The sequence below is a fragment of the Carlito syrichta genome, unplaced genomic scaffold (assembly GCF_000164805.1).
Source record: "Carlito syrichta isolate Samal-C Ts95f unplaced genomic scaffold, Tarsius_syrichta-2.0.1 Scaffold288945, whole genome shotgun sequence".
NCBI classification, from domain to species: Eukaryota; Metazoa; Chordata; class Mammalia; order Primates; family Tarsiidae; genus Carlito; species Carlito syrichta.
The window spans coordinates 267,723-295,451 of record NW_007233041.1 but is presented as its reverse complement, the minus strand read 5'-3'; the positions used below and the strand labels follow the sequence as shown (position 1 = coordinate 295,451).

Below are 27,729 nucleotides of genomic sequence, written 5' to 3'. Positions count from 1 at the left end.
CTGGCACCAGGACACTTGTAGAATGGCTCTAGAGGGAAAATAGGCAGACTAAAGGCACCCTACATGGAATTTAAGGAAAGGTTACTTCAGGAATAGCCAACTTATTAGGTCACTTTTGGATAAGACACAAGGGGAGGGAGAACACCAGGAGTGTGGTCATCGATGGGTCTGCAGGAACACAAGTGGTGGACAACCAGGCCCCTCCCCAAAGGATGGCAGATGAGGACAACTTCTTAAGGAGCTCTGGAGGAGCGAGTACCCCAAGACAGGGCTGCCATTGAGGGAGGATAAGGAAGTTGCCCTGCTGGTGCCCATACACTTACAATCCCGCCCCCTCCTCAGCAGGTAGAACTAACATGAACACAACATTCCAGAATTGGCAGGAGCCTTATGCATTTCCTAGAATACTTCCAGTGGACAGGTTCAAAGATGGCTACCTGCCCAATGCCACACCACAAGTAAGTGGTACAACAAAGATTGGAACCCAAATTCCTAATTCCCATACCATCTCTCTGACTCTGGTTCTAAGACCACACTCACAGCCTCTCTCTCTCTTCCATAACGTCTAACAGCCTAGACGTTATGACTTATTTTTAAAATTCATTTCTTTACTCATAGTTCCCATTCGAACAATGTTCAGGAAAAATAGAAATATTGGCCATTGGACTCAGGGTATCTCCAGTTCCACTGATAAAGCCATCCCTAGAATAAGATGAATGCTTAGCCTGCTCTCCCAGTAAATCTACTTATTTAAGTAGATTGAACAATCTACTTGGCAAGCAAACTTTTGATCACGATAAGTGTATTCGTAAGAGTCTGCCTATAGGAAATAATGAGAATTTGAAATAGCAATTTCTCAGTGGAAATTAGCAAAATACCTTATGGCTTTATACCTCCATCTCATGAGCTGCCCCTGCAACATGTGTGTGGGGAAAAAAATCATTCATTCACTCACTTCTTCATTCACATTTCTATCTAGTACATGATGAAGTTCACATCTGAGTTCATGAGCCCTTTGTTCCAAAGGTTTAAAATTCTGCAGAGCCTTTCCGCATCTCAGCCCCTTAGTGCACACACACACACACACATACACACACATGCCCCTCTCCCAAACACCCACACACTCACCTTTGTTTATTTACACTTCCAAATCCTGACTCAGCTGTCACTTTCTTTGGAACGTTCTATCTGACTCCCCCAGGCTGGGAACAGAGCACACTGTATTACAGTTGCCCATTTTGTAGTATTCATTCTCTGTACTATGATGAAAAACTTGAGAGTAAGGGCTGTGTCTCTCTGTGTACAGAGAGATGGGCTGGCACACAGGTGGCACTCAGGAAGTACCATCTGAAGAAACGAATGCAAGAAAGAACAACTGCAGAATGATTATGATATAAGCTCTGTTCTCAGTCAGCTTCTAGTCTAGTGGGGAGCCAGACTCACAAAGGAGGGTCACCACAAATGTGAGAAGGATGGTACCTAAGGTCTGTTCTGTGCATTGGGGCCCCTGGGAAGGAATCGCTGTGCTGGGATCCCACTTCTGTCCTCTGCTCATCTTCACCTGATTTTAAGAAATAGAAACTTGTGGGGCTCTGAGTGTGTGTGCAGGGTCCTCAGGGTGCAACCTTTTTTGTCCAACTCTCTTGCCTGTGTCTCCTTCCCCCAACACTTCCCACTAGAGGACGCCTGGGGATTTTGCCATTCCAAACCATTTCTTTGAATTCAGTGAAACCAGGGTCTGAGACAGAGAACACGGGGTGTCAGGGAGCCAAGAAGGGAAAGAGAGGGGAGACCCACAGAACTCCCCTGACTCAACAAATTCCAGCCTCCCTGTTATTTAGGCTTTTCCTCACATTTAATTCACTCACACCTCAGGGCCTTAGGTACTTGCTTTCCTTTCCGCCATTCGGAGCTCATCCCAAACACACCTTCCACAGAAGGGCCTCTCCCCATTGCTCACATGGCCAGCCCTTCACACCCAGGCTACCCAGTGTATCTTTGTTCCCTGATATAGCTTTGCTTTCTTTCATAGCACTTCATGAAATAATATTATTTGTTGTGATTTTTTTTCTTAGACTGTCCCAACTGGAACACAAGTTCTGTGAGGGCAGGTGTTGCTATTTCATCAGACATATGAGGGGAGACTCCCCCCCCAAAACCCCATAATTTATTGATAAAAAAATGTGTATTTATTTTTACATGTTTAAACTTCAGTCCCTTCAAAGTTCTCTCCATTGGATGCATTACACATATTGAGATGCTTTTTCCACTGCCCAAAACTGTTTTGAACTTGTCAGTTTTGATGTCTTTTAGTGCTTCTGCCATTTTCTGTTTCACCTTTCCATTTGGCAATGTTTCCCTTTGAGAACTCCGGAGAAACAAAAAACAAGTCACTTGGGCGAGACAAGGTGAATAGGAAAGATGGGGCATGGGGTTCATGCTGTTTTTTGGTCAAAAAGTGCTGAATACTCAGCCCAGTGTGGGCAGATGTGCTTGTCAATCACCCATCATGAAATGGACAAACATGTTGAAAGAATCTCCAAGAAAAATTCACTGAAGACGAACATAGCCTCTCACAACAATTCTAGCTAGTACACTGATACCGATGGGTTCCTAGAACACTTACCTAGCAGGGGAAATCTATACTACAAGGGGCCCACCCTCCATAAAATAATTCCGGGGCTTTTTTTAGGTCCTCCCTCAGGAAGGAAAGGAGACAGGTATCAGCAGGTAAAGGAGATGCATAAAGTCCAGAGGGAGGGCTGGCAAGTGGGGCTAAGAAAAGTGATGCTGAATCCAAGAGTAATGTTAACTTTCATTACATACTACCTATGATAAGCTCATGCACTGCCTTGTTGGAGTGTCCCTTTTGGAATGCATAAGCATTCTGTGAAGATGTGTAAAAAAAAATAAGGGTAATAATAGTTCTTGTCTCATGGTATAATGATTGAGTTAATGTGTGTAAAATGATTAGAACAGTGTTTGGCATATAAAAAGCATCAATAATTGTTACCCATCTTCATCATCATCATCTACAGAGAGATATGACAGATACTTAATACTTGTCTACAAGAATTATATGCATTGATGTGCACTATATTTATTTATTCTTTTAAAAATAGAGTTTAGGGCTGGGTGCAGTGGCTTACACCTGTGATCCCAGCACTTTGGGAGGCAGAGGCAAGAGAATTGCCTGAGCTCAGGAGTTCAAGATCAGCCTGAGCAACATGGTGAGACCTTGTCTCTACAATAAATCAAAAAATCAGCCAGGCAAGGTGGTGTGTGCCTGTGGTTCCAACTACCTGGAGGGCTGAGGCGGAAGGATCGCCGGAGCCCAGCAGGTCGAGGCTGCGGTGGCTGTGAGCGTGCCACTGTACTCCAGCCTGGGCAATAGAGTGAGACTCCGGCTCAAAAAATAAAAAAGAAAATAAAGAACAATAAAACTTAGAAATTCTACAAGGTACAAAGTTAAACATGTACCCACTATTTTGAACTTAATGTAGTACAAAAACAGTTTTACTAGAATTGTTTATTAGTGCTGATATAATAAAATAATCTTAATGTGTTTGTAACAGACATACTTATGATTGTTTTATAACCCCAAATTTAGAAGTTTCAAGACATGTAAACTTAGAGAAACATGTAAGAGTTCTGAGAAACCAGAAGACGTGGTAACGATGTATCCGTGGAAAGAACAAATAGACTAAAAGTCTGAAGTACAGCTTTATAAGGACAATTATGGATAGAGAACGGTGAATAAAGAAAAGAGAAAAAATCCTGGACATGTGAGGAGCAAGACTGTGGGCAGCAGGTTCAAGCACCACCTGCAATAATCATTTCTCCGCAATCACTGCGGGAAAGGCCTGTCACAAAGGTGAGAACAGCGAGCAAACAGCTGCAAATAAGAACACGCATAAACACGTTCAATAAATACCACAATATTTTATCAGTAACTTAAAAAATTTGCCAAACAGTATATGTTACTCCAAGTTAAAAAAGACTTTTTATTTACCTCCCTTTTCTGTTTGCACATCAGAAGCCTGGTAGGTAGAACCTGTCTCACCCAGTGTACCATTCGCCTTCTCTCTCCTTCAGCCCCAGTGACCAACAGACATTGTGTCCTCCCATCTGGAAGAACAGAGGACTGCTTTTGAAAAGGAGACAGGACATTTTAGCAGCCTACAAGTGTTCCCTTAGAGCCCCTAGGTGTCACTATTGCAAAACTCAAAAACCTAACACGTCCAAAAAAAAAAAAAGGAAAGAAAAAAACCAGTACATTTAGTACAAAATACTAAAAGCAATAACCTCTCAAAAGACAGACACCATTTATTACAGAAGCTACAGAAGCTACAAACAATTTAGTATCTCTAAGACAATTATTAATTTCCTTTTTAATTCAAGGGCTCACCTCAAGAAGAAAAGACATCTCATTTTTTAGCCAGGAAAAAAAAAAAAATCTCAGTATTGTTCCCTCTAAAACATGAACATTTAGGGACTCAGTTAAAACCCATGATGCTAAAAGTTTGTGGTATAACTAGTTTTATAATCAAGTTTGGCTTTATAAAAGAACTAGCTTTCAGCATAAAAATATAAGACAGTGAATGAGGGCTGGCTAGAAGAAAAAATGTAACTATGTTAGTTTCATAGTCAACCAAAAGCTATAATCTTATTAAATATATTTAAACATGGTTTCCATTTAGATTTGGCAGCTTGATTAATGGGGATGTATTAAATAATACCTGGCTGCTAAGAGTATATTTAGGAATCAGTGCCACATAAAACATACGACATGTACAATTCAGTATCATTATTATTTAAGGCTTCTCTGTACTCTTGGCTGTGGGCATACACATATTAAAAATTAAGTACACACGCTCAATGTATGCTCAACCCTTTTAAAAGTCTTTCTCTTTAAACAGAAACATGTAGTGGAAAATGAACTCAACTCTGGTGAAAGGTAATGGATTCATCCCTTTGGGGACAGCTGTCCTGTTTATCAAAAGAAAGGAGAAGGGGTTAGAGGCAGGAGGGAAAAATTCCCAAGTGGTCAGCAAAAGAGATGCCCAACTTCAGAGAGGAGCTGAAATTAGTCTACACGGGGGCTTCTTCCTTCGCTACAGTTGAGAGATCAGATGAATGGTCGTTTTACCATGAGGCTGTGGGGGATTTGAAGCGTAAAGGGAGTGTCGTAAGATATGTGGGAATGTATTAGTGGTCAAACAAATGCAGGCAGATCTGGATTGATTCCCAATGCATTAAAGAAATACTGACTTTGGGGGGAGGATGCATCTGGAATTTTCTGGGCTCTATGCTGGGCACTGATCAAGGGGTGGAAAGTGGAATTTGGAATGGTTCTGATGAGCTGGGAGACAGATGTTGGTGATGATATGGACAGCCAAGTGCCCTAAGAGAGTTCTATTCAATGATTTTGATAAAACTAATACATCCCACATGCAGAATCTTATCAATACATTAGTTTTCTCTCCTTTCAAGTGCCATGGGGTTCCCTAAAAATCCTCGGGCTGGAACAAGACATCTGAGAATGGCCAAAATGTCACACATCACATCACATTTCCAAACAACTCAGTGGCATAAGTATAATAGTATCATTATTATTTTAAAAACTATGTTTAAATTTTAAAAAGGATAAAATATATCTCACCACTCAGAAGGAAAAAAAAGCAGGCTTTTTGGATACAGGTTTTATTCTCTCCATTGACACACTATAGAACAGAGTCTCAGAGAACTCCATCACACATCCAAGCTCACATATTTACTAATCATAAAAGGTTGGACTAGAATCCAAAGCTGTCTTACTTGAAAACTGACTTTTTTAAACTTTCAACCCCCATTGCCTCTCTGTGACTGACTGAAGACTTGGGCAGAAGGAATGAAGGAAATTGGGGCAGGGGGAGGTGGTGGGGCATGGCATGCAATTCTATTTGTCTCCTGTGTCTCCTACTTGCAAAAGACCGGAAGAAGAGAGTGTGAGTTCTTCTCAAAAACGGCTTCCCATTGCTACTATCATCCACAACTGGGCTGTCTAGTTCCCTCTCTGGAAAGAAGTCACTAAAACGTGAGGCATGCCAAAGTCTTCACAGTGATGATGGTTATAATCAGCAGAACACAGAACAGGCTATGCTGTATTAAGAATATACCCAGGAAGGAAGGAAATTCTGACACATGCTACAACATGGATAAAACTTGAGAACATTATGCTAAATGCTAATTGCAATAAGCCAGTTACAAAAAGACAAATACTGTATGATTCCATTTATGTAAGGTACCTAGAGTAGTTAAATTCATGGATACAGAAAGTAGAACAGTGGTTGCCAGGGGCTGGGGGAGGGGGCAATGCAGAGTTACTGTTTAATGGGTATAGAGTTTCAGCTCTGCAAGATGCAAAGAGTTCTGGAGATGGATGGTGGTGGTAGTTGCACTGTAATAGAAATGAACTTGATATCACCAAACTGTACACTTAAGAAATAATTAAGAGGGCAAATATTATACTGTGTATATTTAAAACAAACAAACAAACAAATACAACCAGGACCTCTTCTTTTCAGTGTTCATTTACAATGTTTTCTTGCCTGGCACAGTATAAAGCGAATTTTTAAATTTTGGGAAGTAAAAGTCCTTTTGTGTTACTTCCCTGCTACTTTTCTGGAAAGCAGGAAGTCTGGAGGAAACAGTTTTGTTTTGTTTTTTTTTAAACATGTGAGATTTTCCATCTGCATGTTTTATATGAATTCTCATCCTGTTTCATTGAGTTTGATCAGCAGTGAGCTCTCTGGCTATGAAAGGCACTTCCCCTCTCTTGAGTCTTGACTTCCTCATCTGTAAAAGGAGGGTTTGAGAGGGATCATTCTATTTTTCCAAATTCTAATACTGTCTGCTCCCCTAGGCAAACATTGCTTATTATTGATATTAATCAGAACATCTTTGGGAGCCCCAGTCACTTCTGAAATACCTGTACTTGCTGCACCTTTCCTGAGGGGTGGATGAAGAAAGGAAGGATGCAGTGTGAGGTTGGCAGACAGGAGGCAAAGAAGTTAAGGGTATCCTGGGAGGAGCACTGGACTGGGAATCTGGTGCTATGAAGTTTAGTTCTGAGCTCTGCCACTTGCTCACCATGTGAATCAGGAAGGAAGAAAGCATTTACTGGGATGCTTCTTTGTTTGAGGCGTTTTCATACATATTATCTTATTATTTCAGAAATCTTAGGAGATCATGCACCATCTTCACAATTATCCATATCCAAGTACTACCTATAGTATTTATTAGTCATGAAATATTTTTCTTAATTCTGAATGCACATATTATTTTTCTTTTTAAAATTTTCTCATTTTCTAAACAAAAAGTCCATAAAAATTAAAGTCTGATGCTAGCTATATTTTTTCTAACACAGGTTAAAATAAATAGTTAACCATTAGAAAAAGAGTATTTACAAACCAGCTAAAACAATCCTGAGTGCCACTGGCGGTGTGTGTATGGGAGACGTCACATGATCTTATTTTATCTCCATTTATGGCTGCTGGAACCCATGGAATTTAGCAACTCATCCAATTTAACTCATCAAATTTTAATGCAGTGACAAGTGAAAACATGGAGAGGGCAGGTGCCATGATACTGGGGGCAAGGACTTCTTGCCCATCCTGGTAGGTCAAGGAAAATTTCCTGGGGGACTTGACATCTAAGCTGAGACCCAAAAGAGGAATTCCAATCATGCAACACACAAGCGTTTGCAACACACTTGCCCACCCATCACCATATTACCTTCTCATAGGCAACTTTCCTAGACAGATGCAATGAAAGTACTAACATTTATTAAGTCATCATTACCACCTAATGAGCCCCTCAGGTCAGGCAACTCACCAACAGACCTCAAAGCAACATGCTGGCTCACATGCCTTTCACTTTTAGATTGGGTATGTTCTATAGCATTGCATATAGAGTACTTTCAAGATTTTTAGATTTCATAGATGGTAACACTTCCAAAATGACTTTGGAGACTGATAGGCTTAGAGAGTTCTTATTTTGCCAGGAAGTAACTCAAAATAAAGTATTCTCTGACAAGTAATATATATTAAAAAAAAGTCCACAGGACTTTCTACATCAAATAGTTGGAAAGGGGACTTTTCAGGATGACATAAATCACCTAAGGAAAAATCAGCTTAAGGAAGAATTCATGACATTCTACTTTTTCACATTTCTCAGTCTAATGAAGACTCATGGACCAGCTACTATCCAGGCCCAGCAGTGGAGGACCACTGTATAAAAGGGTTTGGAAGCAGGCAGATCTGAATTAAGTCCTGGCTTTGTATTTACTGCATATGCAGCTTTGGGAAAGCCACTTAACACCCCTAAGCCTGAACTTCTCATCTGTAAACTGGAGATATTACTCACTATTGTGAAGATTAAATGCAATAAACTTGTAAAATGCCTAGCACAGTGCCTGACCTGAGGGGCTCATTAGGTGGTAATGACGACTTAATAAATGTTAGCACTTTGATTGCATCTGTCTAGGAAGGTTGCCTCTGAAAAGGCAATATGGTGATGGGTGGGTAAGTGTGTTGCAAACACTTATGTGTTGCATGATTGTAATTCCTCTTTTGGGTCTCAGCTTAGATGTTAATTCCCCCAGGAAATTTTCCTTGACTTACCAGGTTGGGCAAGAAGTCCCTGCCCCTGGTATCATGGCACCCACTCTCCATCTTTTTACTTGTCACTGTGTTAAATTTGCTGGGCAACTTCTCCCTCTCCCCAGTAGGTTCACAAGAGCTCTGAAAGGGTAGGGAATGTATCAGTCTTGCTTGTCATTTTTTTCCACCATTCAGCACATGGTCACTGCCAAACACAGAACTGTTGTTCTTTTAATTTGTTAAATAGACTCATGGATTGATGGGAGGATTAACAAAAGTTTTCAAGCCTGTTTTGTGGTACTGCTCTTAATGCTTGATGGTCTTGGCTATGTGTTTATAGCAGCATTCTCCAATTTTTGTACCTAAAACTTTAGCAAAATGAGATGCTCCTTGAAAAATGAATTCTTTAGTTACGTCCATTTGGGAAACGGTACATTTTATATGCCCCCCCAACTTGGGAGAGACATAGTGCATGTTTACATATTAAAGTCTTAACAAAGGTATTGCTATAAAGACACCAAGAGGGGTACAGTGGGGCATACTTGTAGTTCCAGCTACTTGGAAGGCTGAGGTGAGAAGAGACTCCATTTCTAAAAAAATAATTTAAAAACAAGACACCCAGTTAGCTTGACCACTGTAGCATTTTCCAAACTAATTCTTTCCAGGAATACCTTTTTTTTTGTATCGGAGTCTCACTCCATCGCCCCGACTGGAGTGCAGTGGTACGCTCCTGGACACCCCAGCATTGACCTGCTGGGCTCCGGCGATCCTTCTGCCTCAACCTTCCAAGTAGCTGAAACTACAGGTGCACACTATCACACCCAGCTAATTTTTGATTCAATGTAAAGACGAGGTCTCACCAAGTTGCCCAGGTTGGTCTGGAACCTGTGGGCTCAGGCAGTCCTCTTGCCTCGGCCTCCCAAAGTGCTGGGATTACAGTCTGAGTCACTGAGCCTGGCCGGAATAACTTTTTATATAGCAACGAATATTCTGGCCTTCAGAGAACTTGGTCTCTGAGCCAACTTTCCTCATGGTTTCTACCAGTTCTTGGTCCTGCTTTACCTTTCCCACTTAAAACTGCATGGCCAGAAATCGGGAGAGGCATAGATACTGGGCTTGATGAAAAAAAGCAACAGAGAAAATGGAACCTTTGAAAAAACTGATGGACATGAGAATGAGCTGGTCAGTCCAGGAATGAACCAATGACTGTGAAGGCCTTCACTTGTATCACGTGGAACTTTCACAATTCTATGCAAAGATACCATTTTAATAGCTCTTCCTCCTCCTCTCCCCACTTCTTCTTCTTCTCCTTCCCTTCCTCCTTCTCCTTCTGACCACCACCACCACCACCACCACCATTAATATTTATGGCTCACTGCCTATGCCAGGCACTGTCCTAAATGTTCTTACTGTATTCACTTATTTAATCCTCACAGCAACTTTTCAGGAGGGGTGCTAGCACCACTTCCATTTTCTAGAAGGGGAAACTGAAGTACAGACAGGTTTTGTAAGCTGGGGAGAGAACATTTTACAGATTTATACTAAGGAATTTTACTGAGAAGAAGTTGAGGCTGAGCATTTAAATGATTTGTTCAGATGAAGCAGTCTGTAAATAGCCATGTCTGTCTGATTCCAATGCAAGCTCTTTCTACATCACTTTGTCTCTTGGTGTTAATAACACTTTATATTTGTGAGCTACTTTGAAGGTTTACTAAGGACTTCCCCATCCTTCATTCTATTCAAACCTCTTGACAACGCTTACACAGATATCGCTTATCTGTCTTTTAGATCTTGAAACTGAATTTCAGAAAGCCCTACTACTAGTAATATTAATAATAATTAGGATAAAAATGAATGATCACTGCCTTTCACTTTTGATGAACCCACTTGCTTAGGGAAGCAGAGCTCAGAAAGAGCAGATTTGGGGCTCAGACTTAAAAGATGGGTCTCCTCTACATGACCATAGCATGATTAGCCAAGTTGTGGCAGAGAGGAGAGGTTTACAGCATCAGCTTGGCATTCAGTTGGTGTGGCTTTTAAAGTGACTCAACATCTGCCATTAATTAGACTTCCTGTTGTCATGGTGATGGTTTATTATTGCCAGGTTGATAAGACGGCCAATGCAAAAACACTATCTTCCTCCTTCTCTTTCTCACTTTCCAGAAGTTTTTTTTTTTTTTTTCTAGTTTTCGTTCTCTCATCTAACATAGTAGACCTTTTGCCACATGATAAGATGTAGTATTTCCTAAACTGGGGCCCCTGTTAGATCCCTGGTGATAATCTTTGGAATTTATGAGACTTTGTTTTCTTTTTGCTCAAGACAGAGGCTCTGTCAGACAAACTTTGGTTCAGTTTTATCTCTGACACTTATTAGCTCTCTGATCATGAACAAATTATGTAAGTATCTTCTCTAAGCCTTATTTTTTTTTTTCATCTGGAATAAGTGATAAGGGGCCTAACTAGCAGACTAACTTTGAGAATTTGATATAATAAACATGAAGATGCTAGCACAGAGCTCACAACGTGGTGAGGATGCTATGAAATGGCAGCAGTTGTGATAATTAAAATAATAGCAATGATTATTATTTTCAAAGAGATGAGACAGAGATTTAGGTTTGGGAGTTGGAGTCATTTACTTTCATTCCTCTATCAATCATTCTAATTTGTTCTTCCATTGAACCTGTTCTTTTCCTTTGTAGTACTTAACCCAAGACATAATACATATTTATTTGTACTTTCTAAAAAACTGTCTCTTCCATTCAACTGTAGACATGATAAGGTTTGGGACCATGGTTAGTTTGCTTAGCATCGTGCCTAGGGGGTGTATGGCAAATGAATGAACAAATACTTACCAAGCAGGTACTCTACATCAGGCCCTGTGTTAGACACTGGAGAGACAGAAATAACTTAAGCGAGATTATTACTCTTGAGGCGTTTACATAAAGGGTCTGTGAAAATGGCAAAGATAAAGGAAACGAGGCATTCATCCCCGAATCCAAAAGGGTTTTTTACAAATCCAGTGACATAAATGGAATTAAATCTTCAGTAATCTTCTAGCACAAAGGACTGATGTGGGGGCGGTATGGATGTCTCCAGACTCTAAATGTCAAGAAGGATTCAAACTGGTGGTATTAAGTCCCCAAAGTAATCAGACATTCCCTTTGAAACACACAGTTAAAATTTTTAAAAAAGAACAAAAAAGAAAGGGAAGGCTTTTCTGGAGGCCAGCTCATTGACTCCTCCCAGAACAGTCTGATCTCCTCTCTTAGTGAAGCAAGAGGTCAGATCCCCAGACGGAAAATCAATCTCCAAGAGTCGCTGGATAGAATTTCTAATTCGCCAGTGCCATGACACGCAGTCTGTTTTCAGCCAAGGAGAATGAGGCCCAGAGGCTTTAGCTTCCCCAACTCACTGTACTTTGTCTGACCAAGCCTACATATTCCCACCTGGAGCACACAGCATTTAACAGTCACACAGACTGGCACGGAGACCCCATGACGAGGGTCCCCCAGCCTACCTTTTTCAAGGTGGGCTGGGCTATTTTGAAGCTATTTAATTACTGCATTACTAAGCATCATTATTAAATATTTTAACGTATTTGGATTATTCCTTTGAAATTATATTGTCCAGTGTTTATATTCAGCAGAGAACCTCTATGGCTGCAAGGGAGGGCATGAGGGGTAAGCCAGAGACACAGTTCATCTTCCATCTGTTATACATACATATGTGACCTCCAAAGTTTCAATGCTCTACATTTTAGCAAACCAGAATCTGATGCTTTCAGCGTAAAGATGAGGAAACCACGCCTCCACAACTAGATTTCTTGCTCCAGTTATTCAGTAACTGAGAAGACTCTAATGACGGGGGAGCTTGTGTTTGAAAAATTAGAGCAAGTGAGAATCACAAGGAGTTTGGGGTCAGTACTAATATGAACAGGGAAAGTTGTTTCTAGAGACACAGATCAGATTTTACCTGCCAAGGACTTTACATCCAAGTCCATCCACAGCAGCACCATTGCTTTATGTGGCTGGTTTACTGTATAACTAGCCACAAGTGGCAGCCTTCTTAGCTAGCTCCAGGGAGATTACAAAGTCTCTGTATAATTTCACCTCCAGTCTGATGCAACACACAAGTATCCAGCATTGACGACTGACTAAGGATGAGTAAGACTTAGACCCTTGCCCAGAAGCTCACGTGAGCAAGGTAAACAAATACTGCAACATCTAAGGGCAACATCTAACACCTAACCCTAAGTACAGGGTTAGGGCAGTGCAGAGGTGCACCCCACCAAAACAACTTTCCCAAAGAAAATTTACAGAGATGGGCTTGAGAATTTCACAGTGAACAAACCATAGAGTCAGAACATCTGAGTCCATATGTGAGCTTCACTTCTTACTAGTTATGAGACCTTGAGAAAGTACTTACCCTCTTTGTGATTTAGCCTCTTTGTCTGCAAAGTACCACTAATAACAGGACCTCATGGGATTGCTGTGATGATTAAGTGAGTTAATAATCACAAAGTGCTTAAACTGTGATTGGTGCATACTAAATGAATCCCTTCTACCATTTTCAGGAGCCACCTGAAGATAGGAGTTCCAGCTCCCCACCACAGTATCATATGCTGGAAACTTACTAAAGCTTGATGTGTCCTAGTGGCTGAAGCACCTGCTTGAATATCTGTTTTAGGGCTGTCTATAAAGTTCTCCTCAAGACAACTGCTGTATTCCAACTGATTTGTTGAGACCCGTCTTCATCAGAGATACTGGCAGGTGAAACTGACAGGGCCACTTGTTAGGAATTTCACTCCCATCAGCGCCAACACACAGGCACCTCTAGCCCAAGGTGGCAGCTGACAGGGAGGAGGATGTGAAGGGGAGGGAGACAGACTTTGGGCTGCTACAAGGCAGGTCACTTGCTTCCCACCTCTCAAGGACATTGTCTCAAAAGGTGTCTTCATCTTCCTGAAATTCTCAAACACCCCATACACAAATGTGCTCTTGTGAAATAGGGTAATATTCTAGGGGCATTTAAAGAGGGTTTCCCTTCTAGTTCAGGGACTTTTCAAAATGGTGAGAGATCAGTAATAAACTTTTGTTATTACTCACAGGCTGAATTAATTTATGGGCTATTTAAGCAGTATTACCATCTAAGAACCACTTAATGTTGATTTTTTTTTTAAATGAGACTATCAGCTTACATTTTTAAAGACAAAACAATAGGCAGTTAAAGAATGAGGGACTTCTCAGCAAAGAATGCTCCAAGGCTGCTGACTAAATTTCTAATTGATCTGTTTGTAGGTAACAACCCCCTCCAGTAATCAGCTGTGACCCTTTATATCCCACCTTCTGGTTTGCTTCTCCTGAATCGGGACCTCTCCCAAGAGTTAATGCATTGTTCCTTTGCTCTCATCACAAAGCTCTCTTCCGCTGCTTCTCTGCCTGTCCTAAGTTACCATTTCCATTCCAACCATTTTCAAGCCCCACTTCCTACACAAAGCCACACTTCTCTTTCCCACTGGTAGCCAGAGAGTAGATAATCTACCAGAGAACAGATTATGCAATGGCATGCTCTGGTTTCAGGTTGCTTCATTTTTACTTCTCTAGCCCATCTCTTAGCTCCTTGAAGGTAGGAAACCTAGTCTTTCTTTTCCCTTAAACAATTTTTTCCCCCTCAAATCCCTTGGCCCTATACTACATACTCCAGTTCTTGGCTGTCACCAGTGGAAAGAGCATGTGCTTGGGGACAGAACAACCTGCATTCAAATTTCAGCTTGAATATAAATCCTCAGTATGAACTTGGGAAGTTCTTTTACTTTTCTGATTCTGTTTCCTCATTTGTAAAATATGAAAACAATAAACTTTCTACATAATCTGTTCTGAGAATTAGGTGAATAAGGATAATACTGTTTTTATGAGAACATTTCTACAAGACCACAGCAATATGAACCACATATGCAGTTTTCTTACTATCTACTTTGAAACTGGAAAAATCTTAGAAAACTTGGAGGAACAAATAGAGAAACATAGAAGCTCTGAGACAAACAGAGGCTTAAGTCAAATTCCTAATGCCACTACTTAGTAGTGATGTGACTTTGAGCAAATCACTTCCTCTCTCTGGACCTCCATGTCCTCATTTGGGAATGAGAAAAATCACATACCTACTATAGTGACTCCCCTGCAGTCATGAATGGTTCAGAAGTCTGGCTTAAGAAAGAAGATGTCCTGTTCCTTCTGACTATGTGTTGCCTTGTACTGTGCCTGGCTATGACTTGCAATTGAGTCTTGTCTCCTCAGAGAGGTAGTCTGGCCTCCATGTCAAACTCAGAGTTAGATGCAAAGGCAGTATTTACTAAAGATGCTTAGGTCCATTTCTTATCTTTTGAGCTTTACTTAGTCAAAGTGAACGCTCTCCATCATAACCATTCGCCTCTTCTCCCATTGGCCTAGCCCATTCCAACAGAGGAAGAGGAGGAGAAGTGAATTCACGGTAAGGACTGACATCTCTCTTAATATTTAAAAGCAACAACACCAGTCAGAGTCCAGCCAGGATAACTGAAACGACTCTAGGTCTTTCAACAGAAATAATTTAATATAAGTAATTGGTTTCATTGGTGACAGAAGAAACCTAGAGGTCAAATAGGCTGTTGAAGCGTCCCAGAGGTTAGCAGCAGCAGACAGCTGCTACCTCTCTTAGAAATCAAGGGGCAATGGAAAGCAGTGGTGTGACCAGAGCCAGGAGCTGGGGACGTCAGGCTGGAACTGAAACCAGAGAAGAGCTGAGTGGCCAGAACTTGGACCTAAGAGAGGTTGGGAACTGGAATCACAGAGAAGATGCAGCTGCTGGTGTAGTGAAAGGAAGAAATGATCTCACTTCTCTTCTGCTTGCACGTCATTCTTTCACTAGAATCTCTCATTGGCCAAACCTACCGAGAGGCCAGGTGCAAGGGAGCCTGGGAAATGTAATACTCAGCAGAGAGGGGAAGGGGTACTCTCTGAGAGCAAACAGGCAAAGGACCAGCCCAGCCATCTTTCAATAACGTATGTAAGGCATTAACACAGCATGTGATTTATAGTCAACTAATAATAATAGTTACCATCATAAATGTCATATAATTTTGTATACCTTTCATTAAGAGTTCATTCATACCAGTAACCATGTTAAATATTTTATACATCTCATTTAATTTTCACTCCAGTTGGGTGAGATACACACTCTTATTTTTACATATGGGTAAACAGGCTTAGTCAGGCAAAGCGGCTGACCTGATGCACAACTACAGATTTGAAATATAGCCCTATTTATTACTTATGATATGAATCTCATTGCTAATAGTATAAGAGAGGACACTAGATAAGCTGAACATGAAATGCTTTGCAATTACCAGGAAGTTATTTTGAAGACCTGTATTTCCAGGGCTGAGAGTCTAGAATACTCTGTGAGCATTAAGTTGGCCTTTAACAAAAGAAGAGATTAAAAAAATAAAAAAGGTATAGACAACCATCTTTCAGTGAAAATATCTCATGGGGTAGCAACTGTCCAACTGGAAAAAAAAATACATCACTTAGTGTGGTTTATAAAAGTCCACAGCGTTCTCTCTTGAAGGCAACAGGGTATTTTTGCTAAGACGATGCCAAGCTCAGCGGCCTCTGTGGGCTCGCTGTTTACTGATATTTGATCTGCTTCAACATCTGTTGCCCTTCTCGATTAATGGGTGCTTCATTTTAGCACTTCTCTGATGCCAGGCTGGAAAAAAAGCTTTAGTACTGAGGTCCTCTAAGACACTCTTAGGACAGTGACACAGCTTTGTTTGCAAAACTGGCCCGGGAAGGAATATTCAGGAAAGAGAGGCGAAGGGACATGTTATGTCTACCTACCAAACCAGGCATTCTCAGTTCTATCCCTGGGTCAAGTGACATCCTCAGAAAGTTGTAAACCTGGGCTATTCTAGACCCTACTCAGGCTTCAATGTCATGCTCTGGGCTTTCAACGAGGTTGGTATATAGTGAAATTTTTTGTTTTGCTTCTTCTACAGAAGATTCTATGGAGGGATTTCTAGGTTCATTTTCATACAAATGACAATTTTAGAATTTGATACAAGGAAAAACATGGTCTCTTTTAAAAAACTGGTGTACTTACTTCCTTGACTCCATGAATACCATATGACAATATATTTCCCAGTTTTTCCTTGGCTGCCTGAAGTTCTAAGTGGCTCCCTAGTCCAGGTCAGAGACCCATAGGACAGATCTGCCCCACAGATGTTTGGTTTGGGTCTCACCAATCCAGGGTTAAAACAGTGTGAGTTTTAACATTCTTAGTACTTTCAGTACAAATATTATACTACTAACAATATTTTTCTAGTACTTTCCTCCAACCTGTTATAGAATCAAATCATCTTGACCTTTGCTAGTATCTTCCCATGCTTATGTGGCCTGAGTGGTACCTAAAGGCATTTGAGTTTAAGGTGCTTCCTTTCCTCCCATCCACCACCAGTATAGGAAGTTGGTGTATTTTCCTCTTTCTAAATAGTTTCTGCCTTGAGAGTTTTATTCCAGTGGCCCACTAAACCATTTATTATAAGCTTTCCTAAATGCTTTACAGAAGCAGAATATGAATAATCAACAAACAAACATCATTACGTTCCCTAAGCAAAACTGCCAAGATCAGTGTAAGCAGCTGCATTCCCATTGCGTCCAAGGGCTAATGTTCCCTGGTGAATCACTCGGGGGCTGCCCCACCTACCCCACCTGTTAAAGGGTCACCACAGCTGTGGGCTCTGCCCTACCATTCCCTCAAGCTGGAGGAAGGAAGAACTTCTTCCTCACTAGTGGGTGAGGGGTCTGGACATCATCGAGTGGTGTCCCCCCTATTTCTAGCACATGACATGCAAATCTAGCTCTAGGTGCCCTCCACTGCACTGGGTTGTGGGGGATAGGTGGAGGGTAGAGCTGGAGCCAGACCACCTGAGTTTGAACCCTCCCTTCCACCCTAACCACCTAGATGACCTAAGCAAGCTTATCAATGGCTTGGTGCCTCAGTGTCCTGCCTTATAAAGTGACATGATAATAATACCAATTACCTTACAGGGCTGTGTTAAGATTAAATTAACAAAGGGAATAACAATGACACTTTTCTGTGGAACAGGCATTGTGCTAAATATGCTTTCATTCACAGAATCTTTGCAGAAAAACTCAGTGATGTTAGTTAATGTGGAACAGAGCTCAGAGAAATTAAATAATTTGCCCCGTCTGGTTTGTTCACACAGCTAGCAAGCCAAGGAGATGCCGTCACCCTGGGGTGCAGCAAAATGACTTAGAGGGTTACTTTCTCTAGCTCTATTAGGTTTCCTCTCACCCTGCCCACGATGGACTTGACTCTCTTGCTCTTTCCACTGTTCCACCCCCTATATTTAGGCAGCTGCCACAATACCACAGGTCTGAGGTCCTAGCAGTTGTTACTAACATTCACTACGTTGAGCTGAAATGGAGAGAACTCTGTCCAGGGTTCAGCCCCCTATTCCTTCCTCTGTTTGCAGAGGAGGCACTCTGCTGCCAAGATGAAGAGTGCAGGCTTAGTGTCCCACGGCCTCCTGAGTTACAGCTCCATCACCGGCGACTTGTCCAAGGCCCAGTTCTAACGTCCCCTGGAAAACGTTCCCAGTCCTCAGAGCCTCCATTATCCCATTTTATAGTAATTGCAATTTCAACAAAGAATAGCCAACATTAAATAAACTATTTTGCCTCATAGGTACTAACATGTTAACTCCCTTCAACAGGAGTGGTGAGATAGCATATCTATACCGTTATCTTCTACAGATGGGGACTCTGAGAAATTAAGTAACTCACCCCAGGTAAGTGGCAGAGCCAAGATTTGAGCCCAAGCAAATGGGCTTTGCCATTGCACTCTAGCATTGAGTTTGCCATAACTGTATCTGTCTGTGTCCGTGCCTCCTCCCAAAAGACTGAGAATTCCTTGGGGACTGAGACTGTGCCTTGCTACCATCTAGGACTATTCCTGGCACACATGTAAGCTTGTCCTAATGAACCTTGGCTGAAATCATGAGACAGCCACTCTCATCACCTACTTTGAATCAGGCCCAAACATCTGCCTTTTCCAGATGTAGCCCACTGTCATCTGTCAGCCCAGCTATCACAGCTCACCCCATCTCCAGCAATGGAGGAGAGCAGAAAATGCTCACATCCTGGCATCACAGGAAGGACCTGAGTAAAAGGTGCATTAATGGGGGCAAAAACAAGTCAGTAGAGTGATTAATTTGGCCTCTCCTTCAATATTCTGTTTATACAAGTTGATTATATAGCACTTAATTACTAATTTGCCCTACTTAAACCAAGAGTGCTTTTAATTTTTAATGAGATAAGGGAAGAAGATGCCTTTACTCAGTACGGAGCAGCTATTTTATTTCCTTCTCTTGTTTAGCCCAGCAGATTAATAACATTTCTAAGGAAATGCAGCCCTCTCATGAATTCTTTCTTCTCATCTTCTTCCCTACCTCCCACATTTAAAAAGAGATGGAAACAGACAAGAGCCACTTAGAAACAAATTGGTTTCACCTCTGACCTGGTTGGCTGGGCTGGGAAAGGCCTTGCGATGTGAAGTAACATGGTACCCATAAATGGTGCTTTCTAATTTGGGGGCAAGTGGGGTGTGTCTACATATTCCTAAGAATAATGAACAATGAACATACATAGAACACAGCCATGGGTCTCCAAATAAGGCAATCCCCCTGTTACCTCACTTTGCTTGCTGATGTTAATATCAGATACCACTAGGCACAGTCCTGGGGCAGCCTAGATACAGCTAAGAGTGTGGACTTTGGAGCCAGATCTGGATTTGAGCACTGGCTCTGCCCCTTGCTAGCTGTTGGATCACGGGCACACTACTTCAATTTTCTGAGCCTATTTCTTGTCTGTAAACATGAGGTGAGTAACCTAACTTGCAAGAATTCAATGTTATCTACAGTACCTCAGCACAGTGCCCAGCTCAGAATAGGTACAGACAAATATTAGTTTTCTTCTCTCTAGAAAAAGGTAGAGTAGGAAGATAAAAGTAGGGAAAGGGACTCCAGCATGCTTATCATTATTTACAGAGCTAGAAATTTAAGTCAGTGCTACTCAAAGGGCCAGTCCATAACGGCATAAGGAACTTGCCCTAGACTGTAAGTCAACATACTGATTCCTTCATTGAGAACATCTTGTTATGAATAAAACGTCAGCTGAACTAAACAGCACACTTGGTGACATAACTGATTTACATTCTGATGCAAGTTCCTTGTTTCATCGCAAATCGGAACAAACCATTTAGAGCCTGGCTTCTGGTCTGCAGACTGCCATGAGTAGCCCAGACTGGGGGACTCCACTGGAGAGCTCCATGACTACTAAAGGTCCCTCCCCACCCTTCTGTGGGCTTAGAGATGTGACCTTAAACAGAATACACCAATGAGCTCCTTTACTCTCTGACTTTGAGTCTAGCCAATGGGAGGCTGGCAGTAGATTAGAGACAGGGAGGAGAACTGGATTACTAATGCAATCCTTTTCTTCCAGGGTCACTGGACAGTCTCCACACAGCCCTCTGTTCTGGGCTTCCGGTAACTGCACTGTCCCCTTATCTCTTTGGGCCCAGCTGTCACAAACCTCAGGGTAATACATTCTCCCTTGTGATTTCTCTATGTCCGGCCCACAATTTCCTAAATAGTCTCTCTAAAATTATCCTTATTTGAGGGTACTCTCTATTTACCTGTGGGAACAGTGACTAACACAGGGACATTTTAATATACATTAAATTGTCATTATCTATTTGATACTAGTTTTTAAAGTAATGATAATCACACTTAGCCCATAAGAGTACAACTAAAATTTTAATTAAAATGATTTTTTTATATTTACCTCATTTTTTTATATTTAGTTTTTTATATCTATAAAAAGTAAACAGATATGATTAAAAGCAAATAAATAAAGCAAAATAATCCTAGTGAGTGTAACATGAAGTCTCCTTTGGGCAAATGAATTAGAGTATTTCCAAATCAAAGAGGGTACGCTTCTTATTTTCATTCTATGTTTGGCACTCAACTAAGCAGTGATGACAAATGTGTGATACTATTTTTATAAACTATACCACCTTGTGAAGGGCGGCTGAGTTGCCATATTGGAATCTATGCTCTTCCCTAGCAATGGATATATATTTACCAGGGTATGGTTTGATGGAATAAAAAGAGCATGGACTTTGTATCAAGTAAGTTATACAATGTCTCTGGGATTCAGAGTTTTCATCTGCAGGAGGGCCACTGTGAACCCCAACTGGGTTGCTTCAAGGACTCTATGGATAATAATGGAGGATAAACATGCTGGAGTCCCTTTCCCTGCTTTTATCCTCCTACCTGTTCCTGGATCACCCTGTAGGAAACTAGAGAGTCAAATGTTATATATCGTATACCAGAAAATTTTCCTAAAAAAATAATTCTAATTTTGAGCTAAAATTTTGACTTTCATATTCATGATATAACACTGCAAACTGGATTGGAACCAAAAAATGAATAATTAATCAGAACTTGACTTGTTTTTTTGTTTTATTCTGTTTTTCTGAAGGGATGGGGAAAATTCTTAAAAAGAAAAAAAGAATGTATTGTTAACCAGGTGTGGCAGTAAGTATAATGAATGCTGGCACCAACATTATATTCCTAACTGAATTCTTCTTTCAGCTATTAATGACCACGCCAAAGTTTTATGTTGACTTTCTGTGGAACATTGACATATGGGACAGGATACTCAGAAAATTCAATCAGTAATCTGAATCTATTTAATTAGAAACCAGAATCTCATATCTCTAGAAACACATGCTTAAGCAGCAAAGGGCAAAAGGCTAATAAAAAAAAAAAGTTGATAATATCAGGACCATATGTGAAACGAATAGGATTATAATAGGTCTGGGGATGAAAGCTAAATGGAACTAAAATCCATAGCAAGAGATTCCTTGTACGCAAGAAATGTAAACCATGAATTTTCACACACTACTGGGGGAGTGCAAATTGTTACTATGTATCAAAATCCTAAAAGTTGGGCAAACTTTCCCCCCCAAACAATTATATACTTCCATAATTTGTTTTATGAAGATAATTTAGGATGTGTGCAAAAATTTAGCTACAGAGATGTTAGTTGTAGCATTTTTTAAAACAACAGAGAAAACCTAAATATTCAAGCCTGGAAAACTAGTGAAATAAGTCATGGTATATCCTAGGAGTAGAAAATTATGCAAAGAGGTTTCCTGTATATTTTGGGGTACAGAAATAAAGGCTATAAAACAGTATGCATTGTATGAGTACATTTTTGTAATTTAAAAAAGTATAAAATGATTTAAAAATATGTACAAAAAGACTAAAAACATAGAAACTAGAATATTAAGTAGTTAATGATTAAATAACCTAAAATAGGTTTTTTAGGGTAGTAAGATCAGTATTCTCGTATTTTCTTTCATCTTAATTGTTTTCTCATTTGTTCCCAATGAATACTATTTATTGATTATATTGCATGAAAAAGAACAAAACAGCAAGCTAAGGAAGATTGTATGAAGAAATGGGGTGGTTTTGTACTTCTGAACATCTACAATATTTCAGTCATTCCAAACCTCCAGAAATTAAAGTCATAATAATCAGCTTTATTTTGCAAATCACAAAACTACTATTTATGGTGACAGAAAGCCAAAAAAAACTAAAAATCACAGAAAGTTGACTCTCATAAAATAAAACAGAATGAGAGACATATTGTATACAAAAATAACAGGCTTTGAAGCACATAATAGGTAATGGCTCTGAATGAAGTGAATTTTACGAAAAAAAAAAAGAAGAAGAGGCTTCAGCCAGGCAGTGAGGATGTTTGCAAGGACTGACCTCAAGGGTAGACCACTGCGGTCAGCACAGATAGTTTATCTTGTGGGTGCACATTACAGAAAGGGTGAGTAATCACAGCTCTCAACTGGCCACTTACATGTATTGGTCTGGAAGACACAGGAGTCTGTCTGGAACGTGACAGGGAAAGTTGATGGTGGGAGTGCATGGAGTCAGTGGTTTACAGGGGTGGCAGCACTCACAGTGGGAGGAAAAAAGGTTTTTGATTAATTGGTTGATTCCAAGGGCTTATTTTCTTTACACTGGTACTCCCCTTAAAATGATTGCTGAATTCATTTTGATCTCTCGTCACTGTCTCCTTTTACTGGTTTTTGCTTCAGATGCTTCCTCCACTACTTCCCCCCCCCCGGGGGGGAGGGGGACAGCAGTTCAAGATAGCACTGCTGGAATTAAAGCTTATTTTGAATAAATAGTCTTGGGAAAGACCTGCCTCTTAAGAAATGACAAAAAGATCCAGGCTTGGTGGCTCAGCCTGTAATCCCGCGCCTTTGGGGGGCTGAGGAGAGTGGATTGCCTGAGCCCGCGGGTTCGAGATCTGCCTGGGCAGCGAGACCTCTTCTCTACAATAAATAAAAAAAATCAGCTGGGCGTGGTAGCGCCATGCCTGTAATTCCGGCTACTCGGAAGACCGAGGCAGAAGGATCACCGGAGCCCAGCAGGCGAGGCTGCGGTGGCCGGGAGTGGCCACTGCACTCTAGTCTGGGCGACACAGTGAGACTCCAACTCAAAAAAAAAAAAAAAGAAATGACAGAAAGTTAATGACATCTATAGGGGGCCTGAAGGAAGAAGAAAGTAAAAAGCCATTTCATATTGCTGTCTCTTTGCCATACGGTGGGGTTTTCTCTCACTCCGACTTGAAACTACTTGTTTTCTTAGAACCTTTCCACTGTCTGTGCTTAGAAAATATAAGCCTGGTGATATTCCGTAAGTTTATTTTTTCCAGTTTCTTACTTTTCCAGGACATTGGAGCCTACAGAAGTGCTATGGGATACTCTAAACTTCTAATTATAATTATATGTTTTCCAGGATATTCAGAATTGTAGAGGATCATTTTGTATTGCACTGATGCTGGGGACAGGAGGGTGACTGAGGAGAAAGGTCGCAGTGGTCAAGACCTCATGGATTCCACGTTTCTGTGAGTAGAAGTAGGGGAAGTAGACTGGGTTCCTTGTGTTACCTTCCACCTATTCAGCAGATGAACTTTTACCATGAAAGCAGCATCTCTGCGGCGTGATTCCACATTACTGGTTAAACTGCAGATACTAATATGCTCATGACTTGTCCTCAAGAATACACATCCTGCAGGAGATTACCCTCTCTAGTGAAGACGCAGCTTTGAAAACTACAAAAAGGAAAACAGTCTTTCTGAAGAGGGATGACTCTTTAAGACACTATTTATCATTCTGTTCTCTAGCATGAATGGATGAATGTCTATATCAGTATCCTTTGTGAGATGCTAATTTGAAAAGGAAATAGTAAGAAGATGTTAGATGTCTAAAGGAAGGGCGAACAGGAAAAGGCAGAGGAAGAGAGAGAGAAACTAGGAGGGTAAGAATATGAATGGATTAATGGACACAAGATGGAAGCTAGGAATTTTATGCATGTTTCAAAATCTGCAATAGCAATAGACCTTGTAGTTGACCAATCTGTCATTAACAACACTTCAGATAATTCCACTCGTTACTTTTTTCCTTCCACCTGAAAAAATTCCCCCAGTTTTGAAAAAGAGAAGTTTGCAAAATTCACAGCTGTGGGTCCATTCTAATCCATCAGTACCAAAGGAAGTCCTATACTGTGGGCAGGTATAGGACTTTATCCCTGGCTGAAACACTCCATTCATGGGCCTAGGGAATTGGGAAACCCTGTCTCTCCAAGCACATTAGTGTCTTTCCTATGTCTGCAGTCGGGGTTCTCTGAATTCTTCCTAACCTTTTCTACATCTGAAGAAGATGATTCTGTCAGGGACTACCAAAGTCTGCCTATCTAGATAAGAAGCGAAATCCTCAATCCAACCACCTGTGTGTGGTCTATGAGAAGATAAAACATCTGGTCTGCTGGTGGGACTTGCTCAGCTTTCTTAAAGGAATGGCAGGTACCCTATAGACCAAGCTTGGATCTTTGAAGTTCAAAGAAAAAATTGTGTTGAAGTTCAGGTTGAAAAATATAATGTACAGGGAGGAAGCAGTTCTGTTTTGCCTCATTTTGCCAGAATCTTGAGCTGGTCCACAGGCCTGGGGCATACAGGTCAGCCCCTTTCCTTTGGAGAAGGGTGAATGAAGCCAAGTCTACATGTGTTTATATTTCCAAACATAATCATTCTAATGATGTTGACCATATCTGGGAGGTTACTGAAACTTCCAAACGCTCTTCATCTCAACAGTTTCACATGAGAGGCAATTCTTCTTAATTTTTTTTTTTAAGATACAAAACAGACAGACAAATAAGACAAGTACCCAGAAAGGACAGATGATATAGTCTGAGGATATACAATCACAGTGCTCCAGACAAAGGGGATTCCCACAGGTCAGTGATGACAGATGAGACCTCAGGCCTCAGCTTGGGACTCTGTTTACTAGGTTGTGTCTTCTTAAAACAATCAGAACAGGCACATACTTCCTTGAGTTGAAAGACATGAGCTTGTCTTTAAGATGCTGTGAGCCTTGCAGCTGCAACTCAAGTCACCAGTTCCAATATCTGATCTACCATATCTTAGATTCTGTTCCAGAAGATTAACAGCAAATCTCACGTAACAAAGTTGTCAGTGTGAAATTAAGCTCCGTTTCCAATTAGGGAAAAATATGAATGGAATTCCCTTGGAGCTGCAAACCCAGTTTTGACTAAGATATCAATGAAGTGCCAAAAGTCATGGTATGACATATCTGACAGAGCAGCCCTATCTTGTCATGCTATGCTTTATTTAGGCTATAGGCAATCTCCTGATTTGCAACCAATGGCATTTCTCATCAGAAAATACACTGTTGAACATTTAAGAAACCAAAAAATATTTTTAAAAAATAAAATAAAAATCAAACAAATTAGAAAAAGAATGAGCATTTGGACTGGATACAGATCCAGAGGAAACTTCATTTTAATTCTGCTTCTGGCCTTATTAAGTGTGTAGCCTTGGGCAAATTACTTAAAATCTTTCTGAGCCTTGGTTTCCTCATACATAACATGAGGACAAAATCGTCTATTCTACAAGCAGGAAGATGGTCAAGCTTAAATGAAGTGTCTTAGTCAGCTCAGGCTACCATAACAAAATACTACAGCTGGGTACTTAAACAATGGAATTTTATGTCTCCTTCTGAGTTCTGGAGGCTCAAAGTCTGAGAGCAGGGTGCCAACGAGGTTGGGTTCTGGCAGGGGTCCTCTTTTGGCTTGTGGACAATTGATTTCCTGCTGTGTCCTCACATGGTGAAGCAAGCAAGCAAGTTCTCTGATGTCTCTTTGTGAAAGGACCCATCAGACCATCATGACCCATCAGACCAGGTCTTGCCCTCATGATCTCATCTAACCCTAATTATCTTCCAAGGCTACAAATACATTGCATTGGATGTCCAAGTAAATTCTGGGGGGATACAAACATTCATTCCATAACACGAGGTAACCAATGCAGGGCCTTAGTTGGCACACATTTTGGGGGGAATACAAACATTCAGACCATAACACGAGCTAACCAATCCAAGGCCATAGTTAAGTATTCCTTCTGCTTACAACTTGCCGCAGGAAGGGCAAGACATCTAGTTGTGACACAGTCTTTGAAAGTTGACTCATTAAAATAATAACTGACATTTTAACAATAAATAAATATCTCCATGTGATATTTTGAAAGAGGACCAGAAAATCCAGAAAAAGTTGAGAATTCAACTATACCATCTTTGTTTAAAGACTTGGGCAAAATGCACAAGCATTCACGAGTGAATTCATTTCCTTGGAAGAGATATTTCATAGTCATCAATTCCAGGGACTTGGGCAGTAGAGAGTGTGCCACATTTTCCAAAATGCAGTACACAGAGCATCAGATTTTTGCATCTATTCGTTTCTAACTGTGTACCCTTAAGTTCTATAGGCTTTCTGGATCTCTGTAGCCCAATCTCTGCGGTCCATGGAAGTTGTTACAGATGCTAGGAAGATAGTATGAAAAGCACCTAGCATGGTGCCTATCACATAAGAGAGTGACAATAAATGAGGCTCTAGTTACTGGGCTACTTACTGACAGAAAACCTACCTTGTTATCCTAAACTTGAGACCTTGGGCAAGTCATTTAAGCCCTCTGCTTCTCAGCTGAACAAACATCTCTTGAACTCTCAGTTGAGACTTAGAAGCCAGACTTCTCACATCTTCTCATATACTAGCTATTTCAACGAAGATCAAGTTATTTAATTCCCCAGTGATAAAATGGAAATAACATAGCCACTGCAGGGACTAAATAAGCATGCTAGACCCATAGAAAGAACTCATAATGTGCTATTGATTATTATTACAGATAAAGACGTGGAAGTACAGAGAAGAGTAGTTAGGTCACAAGCGTTGGTGGGTAGACAAACTAGGATTTGAACCCAGGGAGTCTAATGCCAGAGTCTCTGTCCTACACTATACTCACTTTCTGTCTTTTGTATTATGTTAGCACTCAAAGCCTCTCCACAAAGCCTCATGTGTGCAATGGCTTTCGCAATTTAGTGGCAGAAAAAGCTCTGCCTCTCACCAGAAACTAGTATGTTTCCTCTTTTTGAAAATAAGAATTATGCAACTTATCATGTGTTCTTTTTTGTCTTGGCTGCCAGGAAGCTCAGAGCCAAATTATGTGTTAATCACAGCCACCAAATTGTTTTCCTTTTCTTGTATCCTTATTCTTTATTTTCCCTTTTAAGTCTTTTTTTACTAATATTTCCAGTTGTGTCTCTTGTTAATAGAGGCCTCAAATAGTATTTGGAATGTGGTGGGATTGACATAAGCAAATAAAAATCTGAAACATACATGAAAAACTGAAATTTTGAGCCCTATCTATCTCATTTGCCCAAACACAAATGGCTAAAGGGCAACTTAAAATAAACAATTTAAGAGTTATTTTGAAGGAGAAAGAAAAAAACAACAGAAAAACAAAACGACCAACACTAACAGAAGCCAAGTCAAACGAAAAACGTAATAAATGTGTCTGAGGCTAGAAGCGTT

At 40.7% G+C, this 27,729-nt stretch overlaps 1 protein-coding gene across 1 annotated transcript in view; it reads right to left on the bottom strand.

Moving 5' to 3' along the window:
- The window catches only part of LOC103256117 (FGGY carbohydrate kinase domain-containing protein), a 325,744-nt gene that overhangs the window by 56,882 nt on the left and 241,133 nt on the right, over positions 1 to 27,729 (bottom strand). The window lies entirely within an intron of this gene.